Here is a 21,024-nt window from a genome sequence, read left to right as displayed (position 1 = left end):
AGACGGTGGTTATTGCCTCGCTTCTTATGTAGAATTGCAAGGGGGGAAGGTACAGCATCGCCTCTAGAGCTGCATGTTGACATTGTTCCTGTGATTCATAAACAAGCTAGCCGCTGCACTTTTTGCAGCTTGGCGTTAACTGTTGTTTGTTTGATTTTTGGCCACAATACGAATAATGCGCATGTGACCATGGGCCTAATAATCGCTTTATATGGCCAGAGGCTCATTTTCGGTTTTAGGCACCACGTCTTTCCAAATGTCTTGCGGTAGGTCCAACTTGCCAACAAGGCTCTCGATAAGATTTTTTTAATATGACTTTTCAGGAGAGTTTAGTCGAACCTTACATATGTGCCTAACTCCTGTACCTAACTATTTAGTTTCACTAATTCCTAGGATGTCCTAATCTCTTTATCTCTAGACATTTCAGATTTTTCTGTTTTTTACTTCTTTAGTTCTAGTAAATCGCTTGAATGACCAAAACTCTACTTAGTTAAAAGCTACAGTTAGGGTACAAACATATTAGCGTAATTGAACGATACTACTAATACTAAATTCAAAAACATGATTTGATAGCTTTGGCAGATAGGTAAACATATTTTATGAAAATTAGACCAAATAAGTTCCAATTTCCGATATCTGTAACGGTCTCTCGTTATTAGGTAGATGTTCAATAATATTTGTTTCTGCAGCCTCGTCGTATATTTGTAATGTAACTAAATAAACAGCACGCAAAATGTCAATATTAGTTGATACCGTCCCGTAATAGCTTCCGTCGTCGCATGGTTGAATGTTTCAAATTTAATATACAGGGTGTTTCGTTTCTACTAGAAATAATTTCGCAATAGGAAATCCTTTTATAAAAATTTTTACGTCTATATCGAGAAATAGACATGTTAAGTACCATAAAGAAACTGATAACGGCAGTAATAACAAATATCCCTCTTTTCAGCCCTGATCCACGGAAGGATTGTAGTGGTCATAGTGATGTGTCAGTGTTGCCAATCGCATTTCTCTAGATTATCCGATTATCGCTCGAAAAATATCCAATTTGTCACGAAAAGGTACGCTAGGTCAAAAATTATTCTGTTATTAAAATCAATGTTGCCAATGTTATTCTTTTAGTCCCCTTAACAACCATCAAATAACAAAATCCGTTGTTCGTACTTCAATCAGTTGATTGTAATCAATTATCATTATGATAATTACCATAATTGATTGATTAATTAATTATTAATCTAATCTCATAATTGTAATCAATTATGTTTTCAGCAACCCAATCAAAGTTGACATTGACAGTAATTAAATATTTGATAATGATCAGTTGATTCCATTTCTGATTAGCGTTCGGACAACCGCCACCGGCCCTTTAATCTACTGGATTCTCTATTTCAAAGTTTAAAAATTTTCGTTTATAGATGAAAATCTCGTATCCTAGCTGATTATTACTTAATTCATGTATGTAAATACTATTTCTATACTTACTATTATTATATTATTCGTATTTTGTATTATCGTAAGTATTAAATTCTAAACAAATAAATAAATCTAAATATTTCATTATTTGGATCGTTATATTAATTTATTATAATTATTTAAGTAAAAAAAAAAACACTTTTAAATATTATTTTATTAAAACGTAATAACTACCTAAAACTAGGTATTGGAAAAATAAATAATAAATAAATCAATACAAAATAAACTACAGCTACATTAATAGCATAGACGCAAAATTTCTGGTCAATGCTTTAAAAATGCATTATTTTTTCGAGTACTGAGACAGCTAATAAGTATTATTTAAAAATTTTAAACGCAGAATGAAAGATTACATTATTACCGAGGGCCGAAAGTCTCTGAAGACTTCTATCATTTTTATTCTAATATGTTACAGTGGTAAAAGGAAAAGAGAATATTGAGTGGGATTTTTAATTTCAAATATCTCATTCAAAGGAAACATTTTGTTTATTCTAAGGGACTTTCAGCCCTCAATAATAATGTAATCTTTCATTCTGCGTTCAAATTTTTCAAAAATATTGATTAGTTTTCTCAGGATTCGAAAAAAATGAATAAGTTTAAAGAAAATTGGTCCGAAATTTTGCGCCTACGCTCTTTTAACAACTAAAGATTTATTACAACTAAAATAATAGAAATGTATTTGACAGTCTTGTAGTTATTAAGGTATCAAAGTTATTATCCATAATACCCGTGGTGCGTTTAACGTTAATGCCCGACTAAATAATTTTTATAGGCAAAAAATTTGAAGGATTTTTGAGTTAATTAGTAGATATCTAGATATTACTAGTTTCAAATAAGTAGATTTTTCTACAACCACTATTCCAAATGCATTTTTCTGCACAATTTTATGTTAACAAACTTAATATTTTCTCACAGAATAACTGACAGTAGTGTGCAGAAAAGTGACGTTTCTGTGCCGGAAAGTTCTTTTCTGCATAGTACCATTGCATTCCTCAAAAAAATCATAAATATAATTAGGTAAAACATTAGCTTCTAATAACACAAAAATATACTGGGTGATTCATTAAAACTAAAGATCATGGACTATGCTAGACTTTCGTGACACACCCTGTATATTTAAATCTATGTTTATAAAGCGCCCATTTGAATTTCAAAGTTAACGGGTCACAGCATTTTTTAATAATTTTCTAAAATAAATACACAAACAATTTTATTCCATAAGTAGTTTCCATACTTTCTAATTTCAAAATTTCAAAATTTCACCCTGTATTATTGTTAATTATATTTCGATAAAATTGGTTGTTACGCAGCTTTTAAAAATATAAAAATATATAGGGTGTTCCAATAGAAATAAAACATATGGACTCTGCCAGGCTTGCGTCAATCACCCTGTAGATTTAAATTTATATTTAAAAAATGCACATTTATTTATATTAAAATAGACGGGTCCCAGCGCTATTTATAATTCTTTAAAACAAGGACACAAATAATTTTATTCCATAAGTGGCTTTCACACTGTATAACGATTTTTGAAATTTGAATTGGATTAGTATGCCTTAAGTGGATGCACTTGTGCATTTAAATTCTAAACAAAAGAATCGGCACATGTCCCTTTTGTCAAAAGATGAAAAGTATCGGATGTCACTAACATGCATCCAGTATACGCTGTGAGCTCGTACGTAGAGGGGATATTTACAAATTCGCGAACGCCAGTAGTGACAAGTTTGTAAACGTTTACTGGAAATTTGACATAAATGTCAAAGTGATTAATTTAAAATTAAAATTAAAAACATTAATTATAAACAATATTAGTTGGTCAAAGCTGTGGTATATATTTTTACCTTAAATATACTTACGTTTTAAATACTGAATTTAAGTTTTTTTAATGTTCCGTAATATCTAATTATAAATAATCTATTATAATCTTAGCGCCATCTACACGATTATTGTCAAAGTATCCGAAGTAAGAAATTGATATTTTATCAATAGAACGTCAAAATGATTAGAAAAATCTTAAAAAAATCGATTACAATTTAATTACTTTTTTGCGTTGTAAATATTAAGCGATAACAATTAAATAATAAATTTAAAAATTACCGGTAAAAGTTGAATTAGTAACCGCTAGGAGCGACACCAGCGAAGCTCAGAGCGTATAGGCTATTTATAAAAATTTGGGTGGAACCAAATAAAATTAATGTGTTGTTGGTGTTGGGAATATATGGATGAGAAAGTTTTAGTCGATGGTAGATACACTGAAAAATATCCGCAAATATCCGATTTATTTAAAGGTACGAAGAAGATACGACAACTCTCAAAAAGGTACGCAAATCGGATAATTATCCGCCGATTGGCAACACTGTGTCGTGTATGGTTCGTCTTCAAATATCTCTGTATCAAATAGAATGAGTGAATAACTACAAATATCTAGTAACCTGGGTAAATGCAAACAATGGCCAAAGTAGAGAAATCAGGACACGCATTGAAACTGCAAGATAAGTATTTATAAAAATAAAAAAAAAATGTTTATTAATCGAGACCTTCCTCTGGAGATGAGGATAAGAGCCTTAGGATGCCATGTGCTCTATTGTATGGAATGGAAATTTGGACTCTAAAGGTGGATAATAAAAAAAGTTAACAGCATTTGAAATGTCGTGCTATAGAAAGATTTTGAAAGTACCATGGATCCAACGAGTTACAAATGCAGAAGTGCTAAGAAGACTTCAAAAGGATTGTGAGGTCATAAAGAACATCAAAACAAACAAGCTAAAAATGCGAGCATTATCATAACGAAAATTTTTTTATTTACGTGTTTTACTTCATAATGTGGAAAATTGCTATTATGAAAAGTTGTATACAATTAAAAATTATGTTTTGATGTGCCAATATATCATTCTAATTTAAATGTTGTGAACTATAATGGTACTTTACTCTTGATCGAAATTCATATTTTTTATATACCTCGTATAAAATTAATAAAATTTGATATATTTATGATGGTTGCATCATAAATCTTAGGCCATGAAAAGCTTTTTATGAAGAATAACTTTTCTTCGTCAAATTAAAAATAAAAGAGGTATAAATGAAAATGTTGTTGGTATCCATAATTTGAGAAAATTCTTCAAATATTTTTTCCATTAAAAGGATGTAATTGCACATATCAGACCATAATTTTTTTATTCCAAACACCATTTCATATAGTCGGTTCGCTAAACGCAGACACAACGGGCTAGTGATTTTAGTAAGTAATTTTACCCAATTTGCCAAAAAAAATAACTACTAAATAGTTAATAACCATTAAGTAATTTTACCAATTTTGGCAAAATTGCAAAAAACAAAAACATTACCTACTAAAATCACTAGCCAGTTGTGTCTTTAGCGAACCGACTATAATAACAATTTTCATTTCATAACAAATGGAACAGTCCATTTATCATTAGGTACTCCCATTAAATGGGAAACCGTATACTCGTATAAACCTTTTAAAAATTGTTAATAAATTATTGCTTTCAAAATATACTCAAATTGTGTTTTTGAACATCGTATTTATTTTATATAATAATTAAATTCACTATCAAATGTCATTGTCATATGTCACCAAGTGTCAAACTCAAATGTAAATACGCTTTGTTTAACAAGCTTTGTTTAACCCAGGTACGCTTTGTTTAACAAATTCAGATTAGAAAACTAGCCTACTTACTAGCAACGATTTCAGCTGACGTTGAGTGTGTCGGCAGAAAATAAAAGGATTGTGACGTCACATTTTAGACTTTGAGGTCGATTATCTCGAAGACGGTTAGAGGTATCGAAATGCCGTTTTCAGATTTGGATTCAGAAGACAAAATTCAAAGAGCTTTTTTTGCAATGTTATTGTTCAGAAAATAATAATGATGTAGCAATTATGTGAAAACCACATAAAAGAAGAACACTTGTATTTTCAAAGCATTTAAAAAATTAATAAAAAGTCATTTTTATCATCCCGAAAACATTTTACTAAAGTAGAGTCATTTTTGGCTTAAAAACAATTTGAATAGCTTTGTTAATATTAACTATTATATATACAGTAAATCTACTTTGGGATTTCAAAAGCTGGTATTTTTATACGAATTTTCACTAGTAATACCACTAGAGGTCAAATTATTTCCGGAAATTTTTTTGAGATCATGAATATTTTGAAAATTTTCCGAGTCGCAGACGAGGGAAATTTTCTAAAAATATTCATGATCAAAAAAAAATTTCCGGATATTAATTTGACTTCGCGTGGTATTCGGTAAGAAAATTCCACACCAAATTTGCATTTGAAAATCCAAAGCTGCATGAACAGATTAATAGCGCGCCATAGCTTTGTCAGCAATTATTTAGGCTTTCAAATTCGTAATTTCTACTCATTGTAGTTGTATGGGAATACCATTTTAAGATAGAAAATAGTATATTCTTCAATTTTACATAAGTTTTGAGTAACTACAAGTGATAGAAAATGAATCAAAACTAAATTATGTAAACAAATAAAAACCAGTCTGCCAAAAATGTTCTGTTATTGTAAACGTCAAAAAATTTCCACTATAATTCGCTGTTGGGTACCCCACGAGCAAAAAATTTCCGATAAAATACCTCCGTTGCCATGGAGATCTGTCAAAATAACGTATTTTGATTGGTTCAAAATTACAGGTGTGGAATTTTCAAAAAAAAAACTTTTTGCCTATGTCAATTGCGGTCAAAGTTATTCGTTTTTATTATTTAATTCACAGTTACTAGGGCAGTACCGATAAGTAATCAATGATTGCCTGTGAAAATCAGCGTGTCCTCGGATTTTAATAAAATGGAAAAAGAGCAATATCGGTTGCTGATTAAATCTTGTTTTTGGAAGGGAAATCACGCAGCGAAACCAAAAAGCGCTTGGATGCTGTGTACGGTGACTCTTCTCCTTCGATGGTAACTGTCAAAAATTCGTTTAATGGGTTTCAACGTGGACGGAGGTCGGTTTTTGATGAGCCACGCGTAGGTGCCCCGAAAATTGCTACCATGGAGAATAACGTGACAAAAATCCACAATCTTGTATTGGCAGACCGCCGACTGAAGGTGCTTGAGATAGCTGCCACAGTAGGCATTTCAAAAGACCGCGTAGGTCATATCCTGCATGAAATTTTGGGCATGAGAAAGCTGTCGGCGCGATGGGTGCCGCGTTTGCTCACTTCAGCCAATAAGCGCAACCGTGAGACCACTTCAGAGCCGTGTTTGACGCTATTTAAGTGTGATTCAAAGGAGTTTTTACGTCGTTTCATAATCGTCGACGAAACATGTATCCATTGGTATACACCAGAAACCAAGGAACAGTCGAAAAAGTGGACAGCACCCGCCGCACGTGCTCCGAATAAGGCGAAGACTGTCCAATCGGCCGGAAAGGTGATGTCCAGCATTTTCTGGGATTCACAAGGTGTGATCTATATCGACTACTTGGAGAAGGGAAAAACGATCACAGGGCCCTATTATGCCGAATTATTGGGCTGATTCGAATCAAAGAAAAAAGTGCTCTTCCACCATGACAACGCACCGGCTCACACTTCCGCCGTCGCCATGGAAAAATTGGTCGAATTGGGCTAGGAACTGTTGCCCCATCCACCGTATTCTCCAGATTTGGGCCCGCGCGACTACTATTTGTTTCCAAACTTGAAATAGACACTCGCTGGGCAGAAATTTAAGTCGAATGAGGAGGTCATCGCCGCCACGAAAGCCTATTTTGCAATCCTCGAAAAGAGGTATTTTTCAGACGGGTTAAAGAAGTTGGATCATTACTGAGTCAAGTGCATCGAGCTAAAAGGAGACTATGTAGAGAAATAAATTGCCACTTTTTCAAAACTTTTCTTTTTCTTTTGTAGGCTAAGTACTTATCGGACTGCCCACGTACTTCTATATACATAAAATTCTCATATAATAGTATTAGTTACTATACTCCTCCGAAACAGCTTGACCGATTTTTATAAAATTTTACACGTATATCCAATAGGAGTGAGAATAGGTTTTATTCTATTTTTCATACCCATAAATTATAGGGGGTTGCCGTCCCTAACATTTTTTTTTATTTTTTTGGACAAAATGATCTACCTTAATTTTTGTATGGTGTAGAATTAAAAAATACATAAAGCCCTTAATTTTCACTCTTCTATCAGCAACCCCTATTTTTTAATAGCCATCTATATATTTACATCTATAAAATTCTCCTGTTACAGTGTTAGTTGCAGTACTCCTCCGAGACCGCTTTACCGATTGTTAGGAAATTATATATGTATATTCGGTAGGCCTTAGAATCGGTCGTAATCTATTTTTCATAGTCCTGAGTGATAAGGGAGGTCCCCCCTAACATTTTGTAGTGTTAGGTGGGGGATATGTGTACATAACGTACTCTACAAGACTACGAGTACATACAAATTAGAAAATTATGATCATAATCCATCAACAAGCTCCGGAGATATTAATCGCAGCATATGTTTGAAGAATCAATTTCATTTTTTGAGTGCACGGATTTTAATAATTACCCTCCACCGACTACGAATAAATTCCGTTAGGACTTCATTTTTAAAGCTTTATTAACCACTTTGTTGAAGTTCAAAGTTTACTCAAACTTTTACACATACCTTGAACTTCAAAAAAGTTGCGCTAGTAAGATTGCTTAATTGTTATAAACAAAGTAGCAGTGAATTTAATAAAAAAAAGGCTAACTTTGACTGTAATTAACTTAGCCAAAAAGTTTTTTTTTTGAAAATTCGTGTAAAAATACCAGCCTTTCAAATACGAAAGTAGTTTTAGTTTAGAGTCAATATTGACAAAGTTATTTAAATTGTTATAAGCCAAAAATGACTCTACTTTAGTAAAATGTTTTCGAGATGATAAGAATGACTTTTTAATGATTTTTTATACATTTTGAAAACATAACTATTCTTCTTTCAAGCGGTTTCAACAGAATTGCTATATCATTATTATTTTCTGAACAATAACATTGCCAAAAAAAAACTCTTTGGGATAAACAAATTGAATAATTGAATAAAATTTAAACTAATTAACGAATCGTCTTAAAATTTTTTGTGCAGGGTGGTTCATCTTATTCGCCTCGGTCTCTGTACGGAAAACCACTTGATATTTTAAAAAATTTTCTTCACAGAAATATACAGGGCCTGTAATACTACAACCTAAAAATAATGTGAATTATACAGGGTGTTCCAAAAAAGAGTGGTATATCAAAGTTATATTTTTTCTTATGGAATGCCCTATATCTGATGACATTATTGAATTGACCTTAAAAACTATACTTTCATAAGGGTTCCCTATACCTAAATACAGGGGGTTTTGATTTATTTCGATTTTTATAAAAATGTAAGGTTTTAGAAAAAAATAAATATCTACGAATCTAAGAAGCAGTCACAAATTCTTTCTTGGATCTTAATAATAGACTATTTAGCATACTTAAAAAGATGCTCACTGCAACAAAATTTCTTACAGGGTGGTCAAAATATGAGATTGTTCTATTAACAAATTCAAGCTGTAATAACTTACTTATTTTAAATGGAACACCCTGTATCTTACTAGTCTATCGCGTAGAAAATTTACTTAGCTTTCAATTTGTATTAGGGTTTCCTATACCTATCTTTTTACAGGGTGGTCAAAATATTAGATTGTTCTATTAACAAATTCAAGCTGTAATAACTTACTTATTTTTAATGGAACACCCTGTATCTTACTAGTCTATCGAGTAGAAAATTACTTAGCTTTCAATTCTTATTAGGGTTTCCTATACCTATCTAGCTTCATTTTTTAAATATTTAAAGATTTCCTAATTTGTAAGCTTTAAAAATTAGAATTAAGTACCTATGTCGTGGTTATGTACAATACATCACGAACACCGGCAATATACTTAAATATCTTAATCAAGATAGTTTCATTAATAAAATTCACATTTTTATCATTTAATCACACAGAGTGTTCTTATTTTAAATGACATACTCGATATTCTATTCTTTATAATGGAAGATATTTAAAATCTCTTCAATTCCATGTTAACATTCTCAATACACATGTTATTCTGTAAATATAAATTCCCATGTTATTCTGTAAATACCCATTTTTACATATTTTTGTACAATAGGCTCGTTTTCGTCAAAGTAGCCATTGCATTTAATTGTTTGTAATTGCGATTTAAAGATTCAAACAAAAAGTGGTGTTCTTAAATTTACTTAATAACCGTTGGGTTAAGATATGGAAAATACTTATACGGAATGAAATATAATTTAAATATCTTCCAGAATACGGCATCTAATATAGGGTATGCAGTTTAAAATAAACATATTATTCAATTTCACATGTAGGCCAAAATCAACTAAAATAATACAACACTCTGTGTGATTACATGATAACAATGAAAATTTTATTATTACTGACAGTATCTTGTCTAAGTATATTGCCGGTGTTGGTGATGTGTTGTACATAAACACGACATAGGTACTTATGTAATTCTAATCTTTAAAGCTTACAAATTAGGAAATCTTTAAATATTTAAAAAATTAAGGGAGATAGCTATAGGAAACCCTAATAAGAATTGAAAGCTAAGTAAACTTTCTACTCGATAGACTAGTAAGCTACAGGGTGTTCCATTTAAAATAAGTAAGTTATTACAGCTTGAATTTGTTATTTGTTAATAGAACAATCTAATATTTTGACCACCCTGTAAAAAGATAGGTATAGGAAACCCTAATACAAATTGAAAGCTAAGCAAATTTTCTACGCGGTAGACTAGTAAAATACAGGGTGTTCCATTTAAAATAAGTAAGTTATTACAGCTTGAATTTGTTAATAGAACAATCTCATATTTTGACCACCCTGTAAGAAATTTTGTTGCAATAAGCATCTGTTTAAGTATACTAAATAATCTATTATTAAGATCCAAGAAAGAATTTGTTACTGCTTCTTAGATTCGTAGATATTTATTTTTTTCTAAAACCTTACATTTTTATAAAAATCGAAATAAATCAAAACACCCTGTATTTAGGTATAGGGAACCCTTATGAAAGTATAGCTTATTTTTTAAGGTCAATTCAATAATGTCATCAGATATAGGGCATTCCATAAGAAAAAATATAACTTTGATATACCACTCTTTTTTGGAACACCCTGTATAATTCAAATTATTTTTAAGTTGTAGTATTAAAGACCCTGTATATTTCTGTGAAGAAATTTTTTTAAAATATCAAGTGGTTTTCCGTACAGAGACCGAGGCGAATAAGATGAACCACCCTGTATATACTATTTGACTCAACTTTTCGTGTAATATGAAAGTCTTAAGTCATTTTCGCAAAAGTTTTTAGCAAATTTTTTATTTTCGAAATGTTAGTTTTATTTTGCACTATCCGAAGCAACAAATAATCGGACCAAAATTCAAAAACTGCCATTTTAAACTTTTGCTTATCTTGTAAAAGAAGGATACTATAAATAAGATATTTAATTACCCTATTTTTACCTGTGGGGATTTAAACGAAAAAAATGCTATTTTTAGCACTTATTTGTTAATAACTAAAATTCTCGTCCGAACTGTGACGGGCATTTTTGTATTTATAATGTATTAGGTACATAGTACCCAAAAAACCCATTTGCAACCTGGCTGCTCAAGTGTCCCGAACATGGTATATTTTTACCTTATTTCCCTGGCGTAATTGGTAACGTTTTTATAAACTTGATTACGCTATTATTGTAATTAACTCTAATAATTCATTTGCACCACACCTATAATACAGTCCTAAAACTAGAATTATTTTAATAATCTCGCATATTAACATGCCTTATTGATACACCCTGTAGACGGCAGTATATGTTGTCGTGAGCAAAATGAATTATTTGTACTTGAAAATTATAAATCAATACCGGCCAAACTAGCCGGCCAACGACTGTATTATAATCGGGTTGGTCACAAATCAAACATTGGTTAATTACCGGGCGATCGAATTTTTTAAATTGAGTTTGTGCGATTTATTCCGCTGTGTGCGGGGCGTGGTACTGAAGGCAGAATCAAACTAATGGTATTAACACCAGGTGGTCCGACTGGACTATTAATCAAAATTATTCTGTTTGTTCAAGCCACGAGCACCGGACGGAAATCAACCCGCTACGAAATATTTAGATTAGACTTTTCAAGGGTAATGGTTTTTTTGCTAGGAATGTACAATATATCCAATATTTTTGTATGTTACCTATGTGCCTGACAGAGTAATAATTAGGGTGACAAGAAATTAATAATAATCTTAAACAATTGTTTCAATGAAAATGGAAAGTCAATCAAGAGAGAGTAAATAAACAGAAGAAGAACTGACGATGACAAGGAAAACGAAGTGTTCACAAGACGCATAGAACACCAATGAAACAAAATAAAAATGAAAAGATTAAACTAATTTTGGAATCTGTTCGAAATTCTCACAAAATAAGTCATTAAATATTTAATTATTCAAAAGATTATTTCGATCCTTATACTTTAACCTGAGATATAGCCAGCCGCAAATTATTTGTTTTGGGTCTTGCCCATTTTAAGTCTTTGTTACTTTCTGCTTTTTTTTTAGTTTGTCGCTTGTGTTTGAGTACTTTGAGAACCAAATAATTTGTAGTGAGTCAGACGATTATCAACTGCGCTAGACTACTGCTCCGATGGTCAGTTTTTTGATTATGATGTTTATAGCAGACTCCGATTGTAAACACTCGTGTTCCACCAGGTTTAAATTGTGTGGGGGGCTGTGTAACGTTTTTTTATGTAAAGTATTATAATCTGGTTGGTCACAAATCAAACATTGGTTAATTACCGGACGATCGAATTTTTTAAATTAAGTTTGGTCCATTTATTCCGCTGTGTGCGGGGAGTGGTGGTGCGGTGAGTGTGGGTCCAACTGGACTATTAATCAAAATTATTCTGTTTGTTTAAACCACGGGCACCAAACGGAAATCAACCCGCTACAAAATATTTAGATTAGACTGTTCAAGGGTAATGGTTTTTTTGCTAGGAATGTACCACATATTCTCGATATGTTTGTATATTATGTATATTTTGTATACCTATGTGTCTGAGAGAGTAATAATTAGGGTGACAATAAATAATAATCTCAAGCAATTGTTTCAATCGAAATGGAAAGTAAATCAAGAGATAGTAAATAAACAGAAGAAGAACTGACGATGACAAGGAAAACGAAGTGTTCACAAGACACGTAGAACACCAATAAAACAAAATAAAGATGAAAAGATTAATCTAATGTTGGAATTTGTTCGAATTTCTGACAAAATAATTCATTAAATATAATCTTATATTGGAATTTGTTCGAAATGCTCACAAAATAAGTCAAAAGATTATTTCTATCCTTATATTTTAACCTGAGATATTACCCAGCCGCTAATTTTTTGGTTTGCTCTTGCCCATGCTAAGTCTTTGTTACTTTCTGTTTTTTTAGTTTGTCACTTGTGTTCGAGTACTTTGAAAACCAAATAATTTGTAGTGAGTCAGACGATTATCAACTGCGCTAGACTACTGCTCCGATAGTCAGTGTTTTGATTATGATGTTTATAGCAGACTCCGATTGGAAACACTCGTGTTCCACCAGGTTTAAATTGCGTGGGGGGCTGTGTAACGTTTTTTTTCATGTAAAGTATTATAATCGGGTTGGTCACAAATCAAACATTGGTTAATTACCGGACGATCGAATTTTTTAAATTAAGTTTGTTCCATTTATTCCGCTGTGTGCGGAGCGTGGTACTGAAGGCAGAATCAAACTAATGGTATTAACACCAGGTGGTCCGACTGGACTATTAATCAAAATTATTCTGTTTGTTCAAGCCACGGGCACAGGACGGAAATCAACCCGCTACGAAATATTTAGATTAGACTTTTCAAGGGTTATGGTTTTTTGCTAGAACTATACAATATATTCAATATTTTTGTATGTTACCTATGTGTATGAGAGAATAATAATTAGGATGACAAGAAATATTAATCTCAAGAAATCGTTTCAATCAACATGAAATCAGAATTCTTTATAGATTGAGACTAGCATAAAAAAATGAGAGTATACAAGGAATAACAAATACCACATCTCTGTCGACTCAATCTGTTAACTAAAGAATACGAGTAACAATATCCTTAGCAATACGTCAGAATCAGCTGAAGCCTCTGGGTTCAACATAATGACCAAACGAATTCATGCATGGTCGGGAGCTTAACCAAATACAGTTATACCTTGCATCACAGAGGCACCTCCTGATTTTAAGCTGCCACGTAAGATATGGTGCACCCTTACCCGCATCAGAATTCAACATGGTCGATGTGCGTATATGTTGCAAAGATGGGATAAGCTACCATCACCGTCATACAACTGCGGCGAGATTTCCTATTTGCAACTATCGAGTCGATTAACTACATTTGCCTCGCGACATTTGGCTATAAATTGGACAGTATTAAGTAATTTTTTACAACTGCCATTTTCATGAGGGGTATTTAGTCTTTAACACCACGCTGGTTGGTTTCAGCCGCCCATTCTGGGTCCGACGCTGTTTTGGATGCCGTTCTTCGTCGGCTTGGATGCCGTTCTGAACTTCATCCGTATCTCTGGACAAGGGATCATTAGCAGGTGCTAGCTTCTCGGGTCAAAAAGCTGCTAGAATCTTAGGAGGGCAGGGATTGATTCACTTTCCTTGATAGGACTATCCAATAGAATCCAAGGGACTCCTAAGGAGTTCCTACCCGCTACCCGCTATCCACAATGAACAAAAATTAGGGATGACTATGTCCAGCAGTGGACGCAAAGGGCTGGATGATGAAGTAATTTATTTATAATAAAATTAAGTAAAGTCAATTTTAATGTAACTTGTTTATTGTAATCTTATAAATGTGTCGAAATGCCATACGCTAAAATAAACGGTGCAAAATAAGCACTCGGAAAGCATAATCCCCCATGACACTATAATTAGATCTTTATTAAAACAATTATGTTCCTATAAACTATGAACATCTATCGTTTATGTCCTACGCCGTTACACGCTGCTGGTTCCCTTATTACTCGAATAATAAAGCAAAAAGTAGAAATCGCGATATAATCTCATCTGGAAAAAGAACAAGATGACAAAATTAAATTTCCTTGGCGCGCAACGACGGATTCAGGGCCGATAGACGTTCGCAACTAATGCCGCGCGGATCTACAAGAGCGTGGGGAATGTTGCAGGAGAGACCTGTCCTGCTCGGTCACAGCATCCCCGATGTCTTGTAATCGACAGCAATCTTAAAAATAGAGCCAACTGGGAGGAACATTTAAAGAAACGTTTAGAAATTATGGCGATAATTCCATTCGGGCGTGTTTAAGTGATGTCAGCAATGAGCGTAATTTACTACGGCTAATGATTGAAGGAAACCAGATAAGAAATAGAACAAATATGATTAATATCTTGATTAATTGCGGAAAATGCATTTTTAGCTGTAATAGTGAATTATAAAATTCTTCTTCTTCTTTTTCTTCCACGGCACTACAGCCCAAATTGAGCCTTGTTCTCCTTTATTTTTTGCCTCTACCCTTGCTTATCTGTGGCTGCTCTTATCCATACACGGACTAAAAAGTGTGCAGTCCGTTAATCCGTTAACGAGAAAATTGAGGCCATGAGAGCCAGAGTGGCCTAACTGATTTTAACATTACTTTACATAATTAAAAAAAAAATGATCAGAAGCTAACAATGTCCGATTGTTTTAGTAGTTTTATGTTGACCAAATTGGCACCTTGATATGAAAAACATTGTAACTCACTTTTGCTTACTTTACGGGAGAGCGATTTAAAGAAATGTCCACATTTTATTTTTTTACTGCGTCAGTTTTTACATTTTTTGTAATGTTCTTACTCCATATTTTATAACTTTTCTCCAGCGTTTCACTTTTAGTTACCACATTGTTGTTAACATTATTGGTCCTGATTTAGGTCGAGTTACAATACCACTTTTTTTCAGAATTTTATGTAAAAATCATTGTAAGTGGTATATACAATGATATTTTAACAAAGTATGTGTCTTGAATTAGGTGCATATAAATGGTAACTAATGAGTAAATAATATCAAAATACAGTATAGCCCAAAATAAACAGTACTGAACTTGTAATTATTTTAGTGTTTTAGAAAATACATATTATTAACACTTTATTACTTATTAATCCATGTTATAAATGTGCTCCTCATCGCTCAAGACAGACTTCATACAGATGTTCCAAGTTTCTCATCATCATCATGTTATAGAATAAGGGTTGTCTCAGGTTCACTAAGAGGTCTCTGACGGCACAAAAACGGCAGTTTTAGACATGCCTCAAATGTATCCGTCTGGAGATATGAGGTCTGGAGAATGTGAAAGATAAGGCAAATCAGTAAATCGTAAAATCAATCTGCTTGGAAAATGTCTCTGAAGAAATGGACGAACTGTTCAAAAGTATGGCAAGTTGTCCCGTCCTTCAGTATTTGATATTATCGGCTGATTCCGTATGAGCGAAAATAATGCTCCAGCAGAAACACTGTCTTCTCTGTACTCAACACCATTTCTAACAATTAGGCCTTACTACTTAATTGTTTAAGGACTACTTGACAGGTCTATACTAATTAATTTGGGTATGACAGCGCGCACAAAGAGACACCTATGTTTTAGTTTCAGTACTGTTTATTTCGGGCTATACGCTGTGAGCTCGTACGTAGAGAGGATATTTACAAATTCGCGAACGCCAGTAGTGACAAGTTTGTAACCGTTTACCGGAAATTTGACATAAATGTCAAAGTGATTAAATTAAAAATAAAATTAAAAACATTAATTATAAACAATATTAGTTGGTCAAAGCTGTGGTATATATTTTTACCTTAAATATACTTACGTTTTAAATACTGAATTTAAGTTTTTTTAATGTTCCGTAATATCTAATTATAAATAATCTATTATACTCTTAGCGCCATCTACACGATTATTGTCAAAGTATCCGAAGTAAGAAATTGATATTTTATCAATAGAACCTCAAAATGATTAGAAAAATCTTAAAAAAATCGATTACAATTTAATTACTTTTTTGCGTTGTAAATATTAAGCGATAACAATTAAATAATAAATTTAAAAATTACCGGTGAAAGTTGAATTAGTAATCCGCCAGGAGCGACACCAGCGAAGCTCAGAGCGTATACGCTCTGAGCTTCGCTGGTGTCGCTCCTAGCGGTTACTAATTCAACTTTTACCGGTAATTTTTAAATTTATTATTTATTTGTTATCGCTTAATATTTACAACGCAAAAAAGTAATTAAATTGTAATCGATTTTTTTAAGATTTTTCTAATCATTTTGACGTTCTATTGATAAAATATCAATTTCTTACTTCGGATACTTTGACAATAATCGTGTAGATGGCGCTAAGAGTATAATAGATTATTTATAATTAGATATTACGGAACATTAAAAAAACTTAAATTCAGTATTTAAAACGTAAGTATATTTAAAGTAAAAATATATACCACAGCTTTGACCAACTAATATTGTTTATAATTAATGTTTTTAATTTTAATTTTAAATTAATCACTTTGACATTTATGTCAAATTTACGGTAAACGTTTACAAACTTGTCACTACTGGCGTTCGCGAATTTGTAAATATCCCCTCTACGTACGAGCTCACAGCGTATACGCTGTGAGCGTGATCTATTATAATCTTAGCGCCATCTACACGATCATTGTCAAAGTATCCGAAGTAAGAAATTGATATTTTATCAATAGAACGTCAAAATGATTAGAAAAATCTTAAAAAAATCGATTACAATTTAATTACTTTTTTGCGTTGTAAATATTAAGCGATAACAATTAAATAATAAATTTAAAAATTACCGGTAAAAGTTGAATTAGTAACCGCTAGGAGCGACACCAGCGAAGCTCAGAGCGTATACTGTAAATAGAGTATTATTAGTTTTTTTATTAATTTGTTCAAACGTGATTTTTTTACTCAAACAAGTATCTAAAAATTCACATCCTACATATTAACAAGAAGTAAATAATAGTATACTAAGTATGGAGAACGGTAAGGGTTTTATACCGATCGAAGACCAAAATTGTTTGGAGGAGGAGCGGCGCGACGACTCCAATTATTGTCTGAGATCGGTTACCCTTAACGTTCGACATGCTTATAACGTTTTTTGCACGATTGGTACCATTATAAATTATTATAAAATTAAACATTTTCGTCATATTGACTAGTTTCATTCATTTTATCAAGATAGATACTTTGGTTGTCAGGTAGTAACTAGGGTGCATAACAACAATGGAGAATTGAGTTTTTATTTAGTTGTCAATAATTTTAAGTACAATTTTAATTATTATAAATTAAAATATGAGCGAAAGTGAATTTGAAGAAACTGAACGGGCTTGGGAAGAAGGGTGTTCCGCAATTATTCTAATACTAGTAATACTACTAATGTATGCGATTCTGCAGGAGTTTCTGTTAGAAGTGAAACCACAGCCCAAACAAGTGGGATTTCATTAAATAATTTAACAAATTGTACCATAAGTTTCAATATTAATAAATAATTCGTTAGTTTTCTTTATTCTTTCAAAAAATAAATTAAAATTAAGAGATTTTTTAACTCGACGGTAAGTGAATTACTTACCGTCGAGTTGGAGTACTTACCGTCGAGTTGGATTACTTACCGTCGAGTTGCTAGTAAATGTCACCTACTGACGTAAAATCTGTCACGGTAAACAGTCAAAAATGATCAATCGTGCAAAAAATAATATATGTTCGAATATTTATATTTGAATATTCGAATAATATATGGACGTATAAACATGTTATCAACGAACTGGCAACGCATCCCTTGTAACGGCATGTAAGTGGATCAAAATAATATTACTATTTTTTATTTTTTTGAATTTGGACGCATTTTTAATTTTTAATTTTTGATTTAATAAGTTTTTTAATAGTTGTTATTGGTTTTTTAAAAGTTTTACTCGTTCAACAAATAGTCATAAACCGCATGTATCCAATGCTTATGAGTATCTGTTTCTCATGGGTGTGCATATGTATGTATTAGTTTGTTGTTCTGAAATGTCAGCAGTTGCATACTTTTTTCAAAATTTTTTCAAATTTTGGCTTTCTATTAGCATTTGTACAACCATACATTGTTCTAACTCTGGCTTTCTTTAATTGTAGCATTTAACTACTTGTAACGCCGACCTGAAGATGATCTGAATAGTGTAGAGATCTAAACCGGTCGTCAAAGTATTATTAAATGATTGTGAGTAAGTCTGTGTTTCATTACTACATTTAATATATGTTCGATTTATTTACTACAGAATAAACATTTACAAATTATAAAACAGTTTCTATTATTTTATTTAAAAAACGAAATTAATCTCTAGCAATCTTTTATTCAGACTCATCATTCGAATATTGTGTTGGTTGAGAGTGGGGAAGAAAGTAATTCATTATTATACATATTATGCTAAAGGAATTTGAAGTTTCCATAAATCTTGTATATTTTTATTCCCGGATTTGGTAGTCCTTTTGTTCCATCTTTGTTTGTATTCTAGGTTTATAAATGATAATTACACAGAAATAAAATTGTACTGAAAACTAAGAATATGTGGTTGTTCTTTACATATTTTTATATTTTGAAAACTTAGAATTGATCTATCTCTAAATCCCAATTCGGTATTTTGTTTAACATTGATTTAAAATCCAAAATATTGGACTCAATGGACATGGCCTCAATTAACTCTTAAAATGAGCATTATTTTGGTTGAGGTTAAGTCTGTAAAAGGAATTTTCGGATTACATATTATTTTGTGTATATAAGAGTAAAATCCATTTTATAAAATCTTTTATCTTAAATAAAAGCAAATCTTCGGACAATGAAAACCATCGACGCAAAAAACCGACCTTTATGAAAAAAACTTTTCTCTAAAAAAGTGTTTCTCGAACGCCAATGGATATGTATCTCGTGCTCTCAAAGGAAACAAAACTAGAACGATAAGACCTCTTACAAGAAAAACAAAAGAGAATTTAGAGCTCGGTTGAGCTTATATTTCATTAGTGACATGGATGTATGAAGGTTTTTACAACGGTAGCGTCGAGAAAAAGAAAAGAGATCCTTCTTTCAGATACATCTAGAAAAAAATATTTAGGGTTAAAAGAAAACGTTGCGTTGTTGTCTTTTATCATTTTATCATAAGTGCAGGCCGTTTTTACCGAAAAACCTTATAGAGGGTGATCAGAAACAGTATAGTGCAGTAACTGAAGGTTTTCACCTCCGATTTCGTTGAAAGTTCATCGATTTTTATGAAAATTTGTGAGTAGGTAGAGGATACCTGAAGGAATAAAGGTGACATGATGCCAACTTGCGCTTTTACCCTGGGGGTGGATGCCACCCCTTCCCGAGGGTGAAAATTATTTTGTTAAAAATAATACCACTAATCGATAGAAGGACAAATTATAAGCAAAATTTGTCATATTAAGTTATTAATATAAATCAATACTTTTTGAGTTAATAAAGATCAAAAATTTTATTTTTGCACGATTGATCATTTTTGACTGTTTACTGTGACAGATTTTACGTCAGTAGGTGACATTTACTAGCAGCTCGACGGTAAGTAATCCAACTCGACGGTAAGTACTCCAACTCGACGGTAAGTAATTCACTTACCCTCGAGTTAAAAAATCTCTTAATTTTAATTTATTTTTTGAAAGAATAAAGAAAACTAACGAATTATTTATTAATATTGAAACTTATGGTACAATTTGTTAAATTATTTAATGAAATCCCACTTGTTTGGGCTGTGGTTTCACTTCTAACAGAAACTCCTGCAGAATCGCATACATTAGTAGTATCCAACATTTTTTCTCTTCAAATACGCGATCAAAGTTGAAAACTTGGAAATATCAGTGCCATCATAAAGAAAAACGGTGTATTTAATCATTGAATATTCTGCCCAGAGGCTTCCAGGAGCTTTCAACTGCATATGTCTTTGAATTAAATATGCCAATAGAGTCTTTTCTTCGATTCTTAAATTCTTGCCTTCGCACCATTTTTTAAAACTTTGGTAGGTATTTTGATAACGGATTTTGGATTTTTCGGGAATAATTGCGGAACACCCTTCTTCCCAAGCCCGTTCAATTTCTTCAAATTCACTTTCGCTCATATTTTAATTTATAATAATCAAAATTATACTTAAAATTATTGACAACTAAATAAAAACTCAATTCTCCATTGTTGTTATGCACCCTAGTTACTACCTAACAACCAAAGTATCTATCTTGATAAAATGACTGAAACTAGTCAATATGACGAAAATGTTTAATTTTATAATTTATAATGGTATCAATCGTGCAAAAAACGTTATAAGCATGTCGAACGTTAAGGGTAACCGATCTCAGACAATAATTGGACTCCAAACAATTGTCTTCGATCGGTATAAAACCCTTACCGTTCTCCATACTTATATACTATTTTTCGTAAAGAAATACATGTTTTAAAGCTGTTTTTCACGTATA

At 32.1% G+C, this 21,024-nt stretch overlaps 1 long non-coding RNA gene across 1 annotated transcript; it reads right to left on the bottom strand.

Annotated features, from left to right (window-relative positions):
• Nucleotides 1–3,137: 3,137 nt before the first annotated feature.
• Nucleotides 3,138–17,422, bottom strand: LOC126892236 (uncharacterized). The gene is made up of 3 exons (XR_007700739.1): nt 17,262–17,422; nt 16,362–16,512; nt 3,138–3,314 (listed from the first exon to the last, which is right to left on the bottom strand). It is a non-coding gene; the product is annotated as an uncharacterized LOC126892236 (long non-coding RNA).
• Between the last annotated feature and the right edge of the window lie 3,602 nt (nt 17,423–21,024).

The sequence above is a fragment of the Diabrotica virgifera genome, chromosome 9 (genome assembly GCF_917563875.1).
Source record: "Diabrotica virgifera virgifera chromosome 9, PGI_DIABVI_V3a".
In the NCBI taxonomy this organism is placed as follows: domain Eukaryota; kingdom Metazoa; phylum Arthropoda; class Insecta; order Coleoptera; family Chrysomelidae; genus Diabrotica; species Diabrotica virgifera.
The sequence above is the reverse complement of the archived record's forward strand: the minus strand, read 5'-3'. Positions and strand labels throughout refer to the sequence as shown.